Source organism: Dermacentor albipictus, chromosome 3, assembly GCF_038994185.2.
Source record: "Dermacentor albipictus isolate Rhodes 1998 colony chromosome 3, USDA_Dalb.pri_finalv2, whole genome shotgun sequence".
NCBI lineage: Eukaryota > Metazoa > Arthropoda > Arachnida > Ixodida > Ixodidae > Dermacentor > Dermacentor albipictus.
The window spans coordinates 10,039,895-10,050,000 of NC_091823.1; the positions used below are offsets into that span (position 1 = coordinate 10,039,895).

General features: G+C 46.8%; 1 protein-coding gene across 2 annotated transcripts in view; it reads left to right on the top strand.

Annotated features, from left to right (window-relative positions):
* Positions 1 to 361: 361 nt before the first annotated feature.
* Positions 362 to 10,106, top strand: part of LOC139057806 (uncharacterized) — a 19,980-nt gene continuing 10,235 nt past the window's right edge. Inside the window, exons 1-2 of one of the 2 annotated variants that reach the window (XM_070536554.1) lie at positions 362 to 510; positions 9,195 to 9,310. The gene's annotated coding sequence lies outside the window, so the exon portion shown is untranslated. The remainder of the gene's footprint in view (positions 511 to 9,194; positions 9,311 to 10,106) is intronic. The other variant, XM_070536555.1, reaches the window with a different exon arrangement.

Below are 10,106 nucleotides of genomic sequence, written 5' to 3' on the forward strand. Positions count from 1 at the left end.
TCGGCCAGCATGCGACGCGAAAACCAGAGGAAAATTGTCGGGTTGCGCCAGTCCGTGCAGTGAAGGACATGAGTCGTGGTTTTCGCGAATGTTCGTGTGATCCACGCGCACGCACCAATGACGCAGCATATCATCAGGCCGTCTGCTATCTGACCGTCCCGTCTGTTTGACCAGGCGCAACGTCACGGCATCGGCAGACGGCCTGCCTACTATATATCGTCCATGGTTAGAGCAGACGTACGTCACTGCTGCGCTCGTGGCGTTAACAATTCCGCGCATGGTAAGAAAGAAACGAAAGATACGGTAGAAACCTTTCTCGATTGTTATCTAAATCAATGTGAAGCATACCTCCCCTGCACGGGACGCAAAGCCCGAACGAACCCAAGTCCTTCCGGGGAAACGCTCGCTCGAGGACCGCTACATGCGATCTCGTCCGCCTCTCGTTTAGCCTTTTTTTGCCTCGCCGCTTCGGTACGCATCACACACCTACGTCGTCTCTGCAAAGCCTTTGTAAGTACTCCAATTACTACACGTACGCGTGCCGGCGCGCGAAAGCTCGCGCCCACGCGCCTTGCGTTTGCCGCGCCTCGCGAGTAATGGCAGTTTTAACCTACAAGACCCACGCCAGCGCGCGCCCACTTGGCTCACTATTTTCGCCTTGGTATAGACGTCGTTTCCCATTTTTGTGAGGCAGCCAGAGTGTACCGACATTTTTCTGGAGAAGATATATGCCGTGCTTCGACGCGCGCGATCTGTCCTGCACCATCTGCGCACAGATGAGGCGCATGGGCTCGAGCTTTCGCGTGCAGGCAAGCGTACGTGTAGTTTGGCCTTTACGCTTCTCTTGCGCTTGATAAATTCGGGGGCCCGTTGTTGTATCTGCAAGAAGAGGACTGCGCGCAACATAGCGCAGCTAGTTCAAGCGACACACCTCTTTTTGTGGCACCCGTACCACGGCGAGTGGAGCAAGGAGGGGCCGAGTAAATAGTGGACAGCGACCGGGTGCGTGAGGGTGCGCGCACATCAGCGACAAACTCTGTGACCTTGGACGGCTTCGCGTTTGACCTTGGCTCCGACAAGACAAAGGAATGCTTTGCATTTAAAAGCGCGATTACCATGGTAACTCTCGAGCGTGTATACGTAGTTTAATTCAAAGAAATAGTTCGATGTTGGAGGTTACATCATGCGCAAGTATTCGTATTCAAGAAGCATCTCGTTCACCACTTCGTACTACATCGAGTAGCCCTTTAAACGATGGTCATCTCGAGTGTTTGGAAGACTGGAGGTTCACAGGTATGTCCGCAAGTATACTTGCGCATCTATTCCAGTTGAATGGGGCGCAAACGCTCTTTGTAGTTTAAGGAAAATTGAGGCTTGGGATTAGCAATTAATGTTCTACAAACCATTAGAGTGCGCAACATTAGCGTTCGGTGCTTGTACCTTGACGCCTATATTGTATCCTTTTGCCAACTTCGCCCGTCGATAGCGTACACTAAGACGTCGGATGGAGACGTTTCGGGAGTTTCAATGTGATGTCGCCGCCTGTATATAAACGTTGCGCAGTTTTCTAGCCATATTTTGCAACGAGGTGTTTGCTTTTCCATATTTCCCACTCTTGGTCATTCGCTCGAACGCTATCGTTGCACCATTACATCCGGGACAAGCCACTCGACGTAACCGATCAGAAAAAAAATGACGTGCAGCGTTAGGAATACAGGTGCCATATTTGGTAAGAATTCATTTCATTTTTCATTCATTCCGTCCTTCTTCATTGACTCCGAAGCCACCGCCGTTGGAAGTGCTATCGAGCCACTTGACGAGACGCGTGATAAGAAAGGAATGGAAAATTAAATGGATCGTAACAAAAATACAGCCACAGGCTACGCTTATGGCTCCCAGCAAAGGTGACCTCTATACCATCCTTAAAATTTTATTTACTGTTTCTCCCAGAACTGCACGCGAAGCTCTTGAGCCAGCTCATGCTGCAGTTGCGCAGGATTTCGAATGCGCTATTGGAGGACGGTCTTTCTAGGCTAGCCGTAAAGAATTTGAGCACCCTAAGACGGCTCTTTTATCTGAGCCGTATATATATATATATATATATATATATATATATATATATATATATATATATATATATATATATATATATATGGTCATATAATGAGAAGCCAACAAACACTGACACCAAGTACAAAATAGGGGAAATTGCATGAGCTTAATAAATGAAATCAAGTAATGATAAATTAATGGAAATTAAAGTGGATGAAAAAACAACTTGCCGCAGGTGGGAACCGAACCCCACAACCTTCGCATGTCGCGTGCGATGCTCTACCAATTGAGCTACCGCGGCGACTTTTCCGTTCGGTTCCCACCTGCGGCAAGTTGTTTTTTCATCCACTTTAATTTCCATTAATTTATCATTACTTGATTTCATTTATTAAGCTCATGCAATTTCCCCTATGTTGTACTTGGTGTCAGTGTTTGTTGGCTTCTCATTATATGACTAATAATTATCGGGTCCCTCGGTTAACCCCCTTTCTTCTCGTTTATTACATAACGAGGGTCTCGAATCCGGTAACATTGATGCCTTCAGGTAGCATATGTGGGTTTATTGACCAGTTGCCTTCACCCGAAAAAGATCACGTTCTCGTGACGCCTGCGGCAAAAAAGACGTTCCACGTTCGCCGCCAAGGTCTGTGAGTGGGGGCGCTGGCTAACACTCCCAGGGTTCTAATAGTACACATAAATACCCAAGAAAGTGGATGGGGAAACGCCGCCGCGGTACCTCAATTGGTAGAGCATCGCACGCGACATGCGAAGGTTGTGGGTTCGGTTCCCACCTGCGGCAAGTTGTTTTTTCATCCACTTTAATTTCCATTAATTTATCATTACTTGATTTCATTTATTAAGCTCATGCAATTTCCCCTATGTTGTACTTGGTGTCAGTGTTTGTTGGCTTCTCATTATATGACTAATAATTATCGGGTCCCTCGGTTAACCCCCTTTCTTCTCGTTTATATATATATATATATATATATATATATATATATATATATATATATATATATATATATATATATATATATATATATATGTGTGTGTGTGTGTGTGTGTGTGTGTGTGTGTGTGTGTGTGTGTGTGTGTACACATATAGCTTTACGCCTGGATGGATGGATGGAAGGTAGGAGCGTCCCCTTGGAAACGGGGTGATGGCAGTTGCCACAATGCTCAGCTTTTTATTTTTGTTTAACTGTGTTGTAAGTTATTAAAATTCGCCATTTTCTTCAAATACGTTTTCCTACACATTTAACCTTATGTCCCCTCTCTGCTTTTGAGCCACCAATCCTCCAATCGCCTTTTGCTAATTTCCACCGCATATTTATTTACATGACTATTGTTATCTCTGAACCCTAGGGCTTCAGGAAGCGTGACTGTGCCCGCATCGACATCGGGATGAATACCATCACATTTTAGTATAAGGTGTTTTATTGTTTCTACAGATTTACCACACAGTACATGTGTCTTCTTCTTCGTTAAATTTCTTTTTATAGCTCCGCGTTCTAGGACATCCTGACTTAGCTTCAAGAAGTAGGGCACTACCCCTTGAGTTATCCTAAAATGCTTCCTTCCTGATCTGCTCTTTCCAGCATCGATATAGTTCCACACTATGCTTCTTTTCCATTGAATTTATCCAATATTTACCTTCCGCGTTTTTAACCTGTCGTTTATTGCTCTGTCTTTCTCCGTGCTCGTGTCTGGCGTACTGACTGGTTAGCTTCCTAGTTCTTTTCCGCCATTGTGAGTCAATGCTCTTTCTGTATAGGTATTTAAATACCTTAGCTTCCCACCTGCTATCGTCCAATTTCCTGAGGCATTTTTCATATAGGATTTTACTCTGACCTTCCCGTACTTCAAACGATGCCCAGCCCATATCCCCCTGTACTGCTTCGTTTGTGGTTTTCCCGTGGCACGTAGTGCTGATCTTCCAACAGCTCTCTGATTTACCTCCAGTTTCGACTGAACTTCTGCCCTTAAGCACAGGACCGCATTCCCGAAAGTAAGCCCCGGCACCATTACTCCCTTCCAAATACCTCTCAGTATCTCATACCTGTTGTACTCCCACAATACCCTATGTTTAATTATCCCGGCATCTCTTCGCCCTTTTGCTATGAGAGTCTGTTCGTGCTTTTCCGTGTACATCTTTCATTTTTCATAATTAATTTTTTGCTTGCTTACGGGTGTATGAGCTATTGCCTAAGGAAGTATGAGTCATTCATTGTCTTACGTGACTGTCAAATTTCTCGTTGGGGAGGCATAGAAATGCTTACGCATTTAATAACAGAAGTGATACGAGAATGTGTGTACGTACCTATTGTCACGATGACCACCGATCAGGACAATAAATGTGTTCTTACCTTTGTTCAAAATTCTGTGTCACCTCTGTGTCGTGTGCTCAATAACTTCACTGATCAGCAGCCACCTTCACATAGGGGAATGACTCATGATTCTTTCTTTCTTTCTTTTACTTGGTTTGTTAAATTTGCTTCAATAAGCAGCTTAACCAGGGTTGTCCAGCATTTGTAATTTTTTAATCCAAGCGAGAAACACATGTGCGATCAGTTTAAGTATACACAAGGTGACATGCTTCAAGTACCATTGCTTGAAATGCTCAGGCGGGGCAATTGCCTGCCTCGAATATCAGGCTAAGCCCACTTGCAGCTACTACCACCACCGCCATTACAACCACCACCACCACCACAACAACAACAACAGCAACGACGACGAAGAAGACGACGACGACGACGACGACGACAACAACAACGAGGAATCACAAAACGTAGAAGTTTCACTCGCAAGCAATGATTTCACAGAAAGACACGACTTCGTGTTTCGCTCTATTCCCGGCCCCAGCGAGCGCATTTGGATGGGGGCGAAATGCAAGAACGCTCGTGTACCACGGATTGAGTGCACGTTAAAGAAACCCAGGTGGTCAAAATTAATCCAGAGTCCACCACTACGGCGCGCCTCATAGTCAGATATTGGTGCTGGCACGTAAAACCTAAGAATGATATTTCAATTAATTTTAACTTCATGTTTACATTGCATCCCGCCTCTGCGGTGTTTTCGCCGATCGAGCGGTCATCAGATCTCCGCCCGAAAACTACCCGCGGCATCTGTATCGACATCAGACACCGCACGCGAACGAAAGGTTTCAGTTGTTTCGGACGAAACAAACATCGAAGAAAGTAAACGAGCCGCTCTTTCGCGGTTGCTGACGCGTAGGAGCCAGTCGATTTATCGGACGCGTCGCCATAGAAACCACATGGCAGTCCTTGATAGGGCTCCTCGCACTGCGTGGGCTTCCGAACCCCTCACCGTCGAATCGACGAGCCTTTCGGACCACGATGAAGTTTCCTTGACGTAAGAGTGACGTATATGCATTTCGCTACGTGTTTCCGGCTGCACGCGAATGCGTCGCTTCTTTCTGCGAAAGAAAGAAAGAAAGAAAGAAAGAAAGAAAGAAAGAAAGAAAGAAAGAAAGAAAGAAAGAAAGAAAGAAAGAAAGAAAGAAAGAAAGAAAGAAAGCTAAGAGTAAAAGATTAGGAATTGATTGTTTGCCGAGGGTCCACGTGAGCGTCGCCGAAGGATCGAATGAGGTTACAGAGACGGCCTGTATCGATTTATTCTAACGTGATTAAAACCTTGACTTCGTTTATAGATCTTTCTCTTTGCCCTGGATCAGCGAAAGCGTACATGTGCGGACGAGAATGAGTAAACATCGACGGGGAAAATTAGTTTCAGATAATGTTTGGGGTCAGGTTATAAACCCAAGCTTTGCAGCTGAAACGTGTCCAATACAATAACAAAAAACCCGGCGCGCGTTGACCAATGCCACTCACTAATGGATTCTTGTAGTGTGTTGGGTATATGCACGGACTGAGAGTGGAATTAGCGTTCGCATTAGCTTTTACGCTGGTATCCTGTATACGTTAATGGAGACAGCAATTAAATAGTCATCACGGAATCTCCTTGAGCGAAATTTATTGTCGCTCTTTGTCGCGGCAAGTCGCAGGGGCCGACACAGGTGCTATTTGTGAGAATGTCTCCCACTTATACACGAAGACGCAGTCGACGCCGTGTGCTGGTAGAAATATCTTATTTTCTCGTCTCAATAAATAAAAATTGAGCACTGACGTTGTTACTTCTTCAGGATGCGAGGTACATTGATTTCACCGAATGCAGAATTTTTCAACCAGCATAGACGTCTTTCTTGTTTGCCGCAGTTCTTTGTTTTGCTTACATTTAATTTTAATGTAGTGAGAGAGAGAGAGAAAGGAAAAGCAAGGACAGGTAGGTTAACCAGAGAGTATGCGCGGTTGGCTACCCCGTACAGGGAGGGGTAAATGGATGCGATAAATGAGAGAAAAAGAGTACGAAAAGAAAACACACACATACACATGCGCGCGCGCACACACACACGCACGCACGCGCACGCACGTACTACAGAACTGTTTCTGCGGGCGCTGTCACAGTCTGTGAAGACGTTACACAGTGTTACACAGTGTCAACGTCCCACTAATACATTCTACGTCACACAGTGCACAGTCAAAACTTGTCAGAAGCTGTCACACAGTCCGATATCTTTTAACTAACGCAGCAGTGCCTTCATAGTGGCTCGCGCTGATGTTACTTTAGGCCAGTTTCCAAGAATGTTGTTTTCCGTGAGTGGTCGTTTGTCCAGTTGATCTAGCGCAGCTGAGAGGGCTGCTCTTCCTGCTTGTTATGACCGACCTGCCAAGTGTGGGAAACGTTAAAGTGGGCGTTTCCATGTCGACATAACTGCCCTCTTCTCCGAAAAAGCGTCATGTCCTGAGCAGACACAAAGGGAAGGACGAAGAGAAGAACACCCGAAATGCAGGAGCTCGTCGGCTGCAGAACCTGACAAAAGCACTGATACTTCCACAAGTTCCCCAAGTTTTCCAAGAAGACATCGACGACCAAAAGACCTCGAGGAGTTACTTAAGGGCCTCCTGGCCCGCGTGTTAAGCAGAACCGCTCGAGACTCGGATGAAGACACAACCACGTACCAACGAAATGAATACATCCTTTTCTACTTTTTTTCATCATTACGATGCCCGCCTTCGTTGTCGTTCCCTGATTCTTGCGGTGAAGACCCACGTCACTCGGTCGAGATTGTATCAGGGTTGAAACGAGAGCACTCGCAAAGAAGGTGAGCGATCGTTTCGCTGCACCTGTAGGAGTCACAAATGGGCTACTGGCCATTCCGATCAGAAAGTACGCATTTGAAAATGCTGCTCCAAGTCATAGACAGACTAGGAGGGTGCAATCACGTCGTGGAAGGTCGGACGGAGTACGGAGCTAGGGTCCAGGGTGTGAAGGCGTGCACATTTGAAGTCGGATGAATTCCATTGAACCAATGTTAGGCTACGCGCAAGCGGCGGAAAGTTTTTCCACTGTGTCGGCTATCGAAAGAGGAATGGTAACGCAGTTGACGCCGTCATTGGCAGACCGGGCAGCTGCGTCCGTTTGATCATTGCCATGGATGCCGCAGTGACTAGTAAACCATTGAAATATTATATGTTGTCCTTCGTCAACTACTCGATGGACGAGCGGCGCATATGATCCATGACGCAGTGCTGAGAGTAAACTTTGGAGGGCTGCCTTGGAATCAAAGAAGATTGATCATGGATGGGATGGTCCCTCCTGAATGAAATGAAGAGTCGCACAGATGGCTACCAGTTCAGCAGCTGTCGTTGATGATACATGTCAAGGTTTTAGCTGTATTTTGACGGATCTTGCTGGAATCACCACCGCAGCAGCTGAACTTGTAGGTGTGACTCAGCCATCGATGTAAACATGTACGCATCCACTGTGCATCTCATGAAAGTATTCTAATGTGGCCTGTTTCAGAGCAAACGATGGATTGTTAGCTTAATTTCTTCGTGATTTCTGGGATGGTGAGCGTATTTCAGGCTTGCGCAGGTACCATAAAGGTGAGGATGGTCTTACTGCAGGCTGTTATGATTGGAGTCGGGCATGAATTAAATGGTAGCTGGCCCATGCCGTCATCCAACTCATCCACGCTGAGGACGTTGTTGAAGTGAGACACTTGTTCTTATCGAGAAGGAGGAATATGGGTTTATTTACAGTATCTACATAAGGACGTTGCAGTTCATCAGTCTAGCATGACTGCGAGAGAAAGCACGAAGCTCCCACCACGAAGCGCACAGCACACAGCACACGAGCTCCAAGCACAAAGCTTGTCGAGCACACTCCTAGCAGCCGACAAACTGCTGCTTAAAAAACATCTGTCCTCCCTAGATCCCTAGGGGAGGCAAAACTGCTGTCCAACCTTCGTCCAATTGGACTGTCCACAGTCGTTGGGACGTAGTCGACCCGCCTCTGAGGGGTAGGGCTCACAATCTCAAACTTCGGATCCCCAGAACCCACCGAGTTGAGCGGGTCCTCGCAGCCAGCTTGTCACGCATGACACCAGCCGGCGCCTCTTAATTTCAGAGCTGACTTCTCCGGTAGCCGCCACGAGTGTCATCAGACTGACGAATCCTGGGGCCCGAGGAAACGCACCGCAAAACACCCTTTGTTAGAGAAGATCTCTTGCTGCAAATAGACTATGAGGGCAATAGGAAATCAACCAACAATACACGGTCCTCCAAACGTGGCCTGCCCTGCTGCCATCGCCGACTTTCCGAAGGAGGCGCATGGTGGATTAACGCTGCCGTGGTCGCCAGTTCTCCGAAGGAAGTGGATGGTCGGTTAGCGCTGTCGTCGTCGCCGGTTCTCTGAAGGACGTCACCCCCGCGGGCCGATCGAAACAACTGCAGCGGGCTGAGATAGGTTTGCAGAGCAGTACCCCTGCAGGGCGATCATAAGGCATGTATTTTGATGTCAACGAGGTACGATTGGCATGGATAATACGACTGAAAGCTGTGTGTGGCCTTTCTGAAGGTAAATAAGCAAAATGGAGAGAAGCTAGTGAGGTAACGTGCCGAATATGCACCTTGACAGCGTCGGTGGCTATGTTCGTTGATGATGGATGATATCGCGCTTTGACAATCGTTGCCTCTGTAGACGCACCCTTCGGAAGACCGAGCTACGTCCTTAAGGCTTGAGCTTGTAGCCCCTGGAGTTCACGCCGGTTTATTTTGCAGGTGTTGCCTAATACTACAAGGAGGCTATATCTTGCGAAACCGAGTAACAAGGCATCATAAAGCTGCAGCATTGACCACAACGATGTGCCCCATGACTTTCCGCCGAGAAACTTGAGGTGTGTTATTGTCGTTAACCCCCTCTTTAGATATGAAACGTGCGTGCTAGAAGATAGGTCGCAGTCAATAATTACCCCTAACGAGTGGAGCTGTCGTGCGTTTGCAATCACTTTCCAATTGACACTTAGAGTAAGGCCTCATAGTTTTCCGTATGAATGCAACAAGGCAGCATTTCTCTGAATATAGCTATAAATCTTGTTTTCGCAAGTACAACAACGGGCGGGGTTAACGTAGCTGCATTTTGTAGCCTTGCTCGTACCTGCAGTCGTGTTACTGCAGACGCCAAGAAGTAGATGCCATCAGCATAGATTGATACTTGAACGGTGTTGGGTAAGCATCGGATAAAGCCAGCGAGCACAAGGTTGAATAGCGTCGGGCTCAGCCCACCTGTTGCAACCCACGGATACTACACGGAATGTTTGATGGAGACTTGTGGCGCCATCTTCGGTCATCACGAGGAAATGTCTGTCGGTCGAACAAGTGCACATCCACAAGTGCGGCCACCGATTCCGGGTTCAATCAGGGCCTCTATAATGGCATAATGTGCTACATTGTCGTAGGCCACTTTTATGTCAAGGAACAATGCTGCAGTGAATCGTTTCAGATGTTTTTGATGCTGAACAAATGTGAACAAATCGATAACGTTATATATGTATGAGCGCCCACTCCGGAAGCAAGCCATAGTATCTGTGTACACATTTTACTTTTCCAGGTACTATTACAGGCGCGTCGAAATCATTCTTTCTATTATTTCCCCTATGCAACTGGCCAGAGGGATGGGGCGGTGGAATTCCA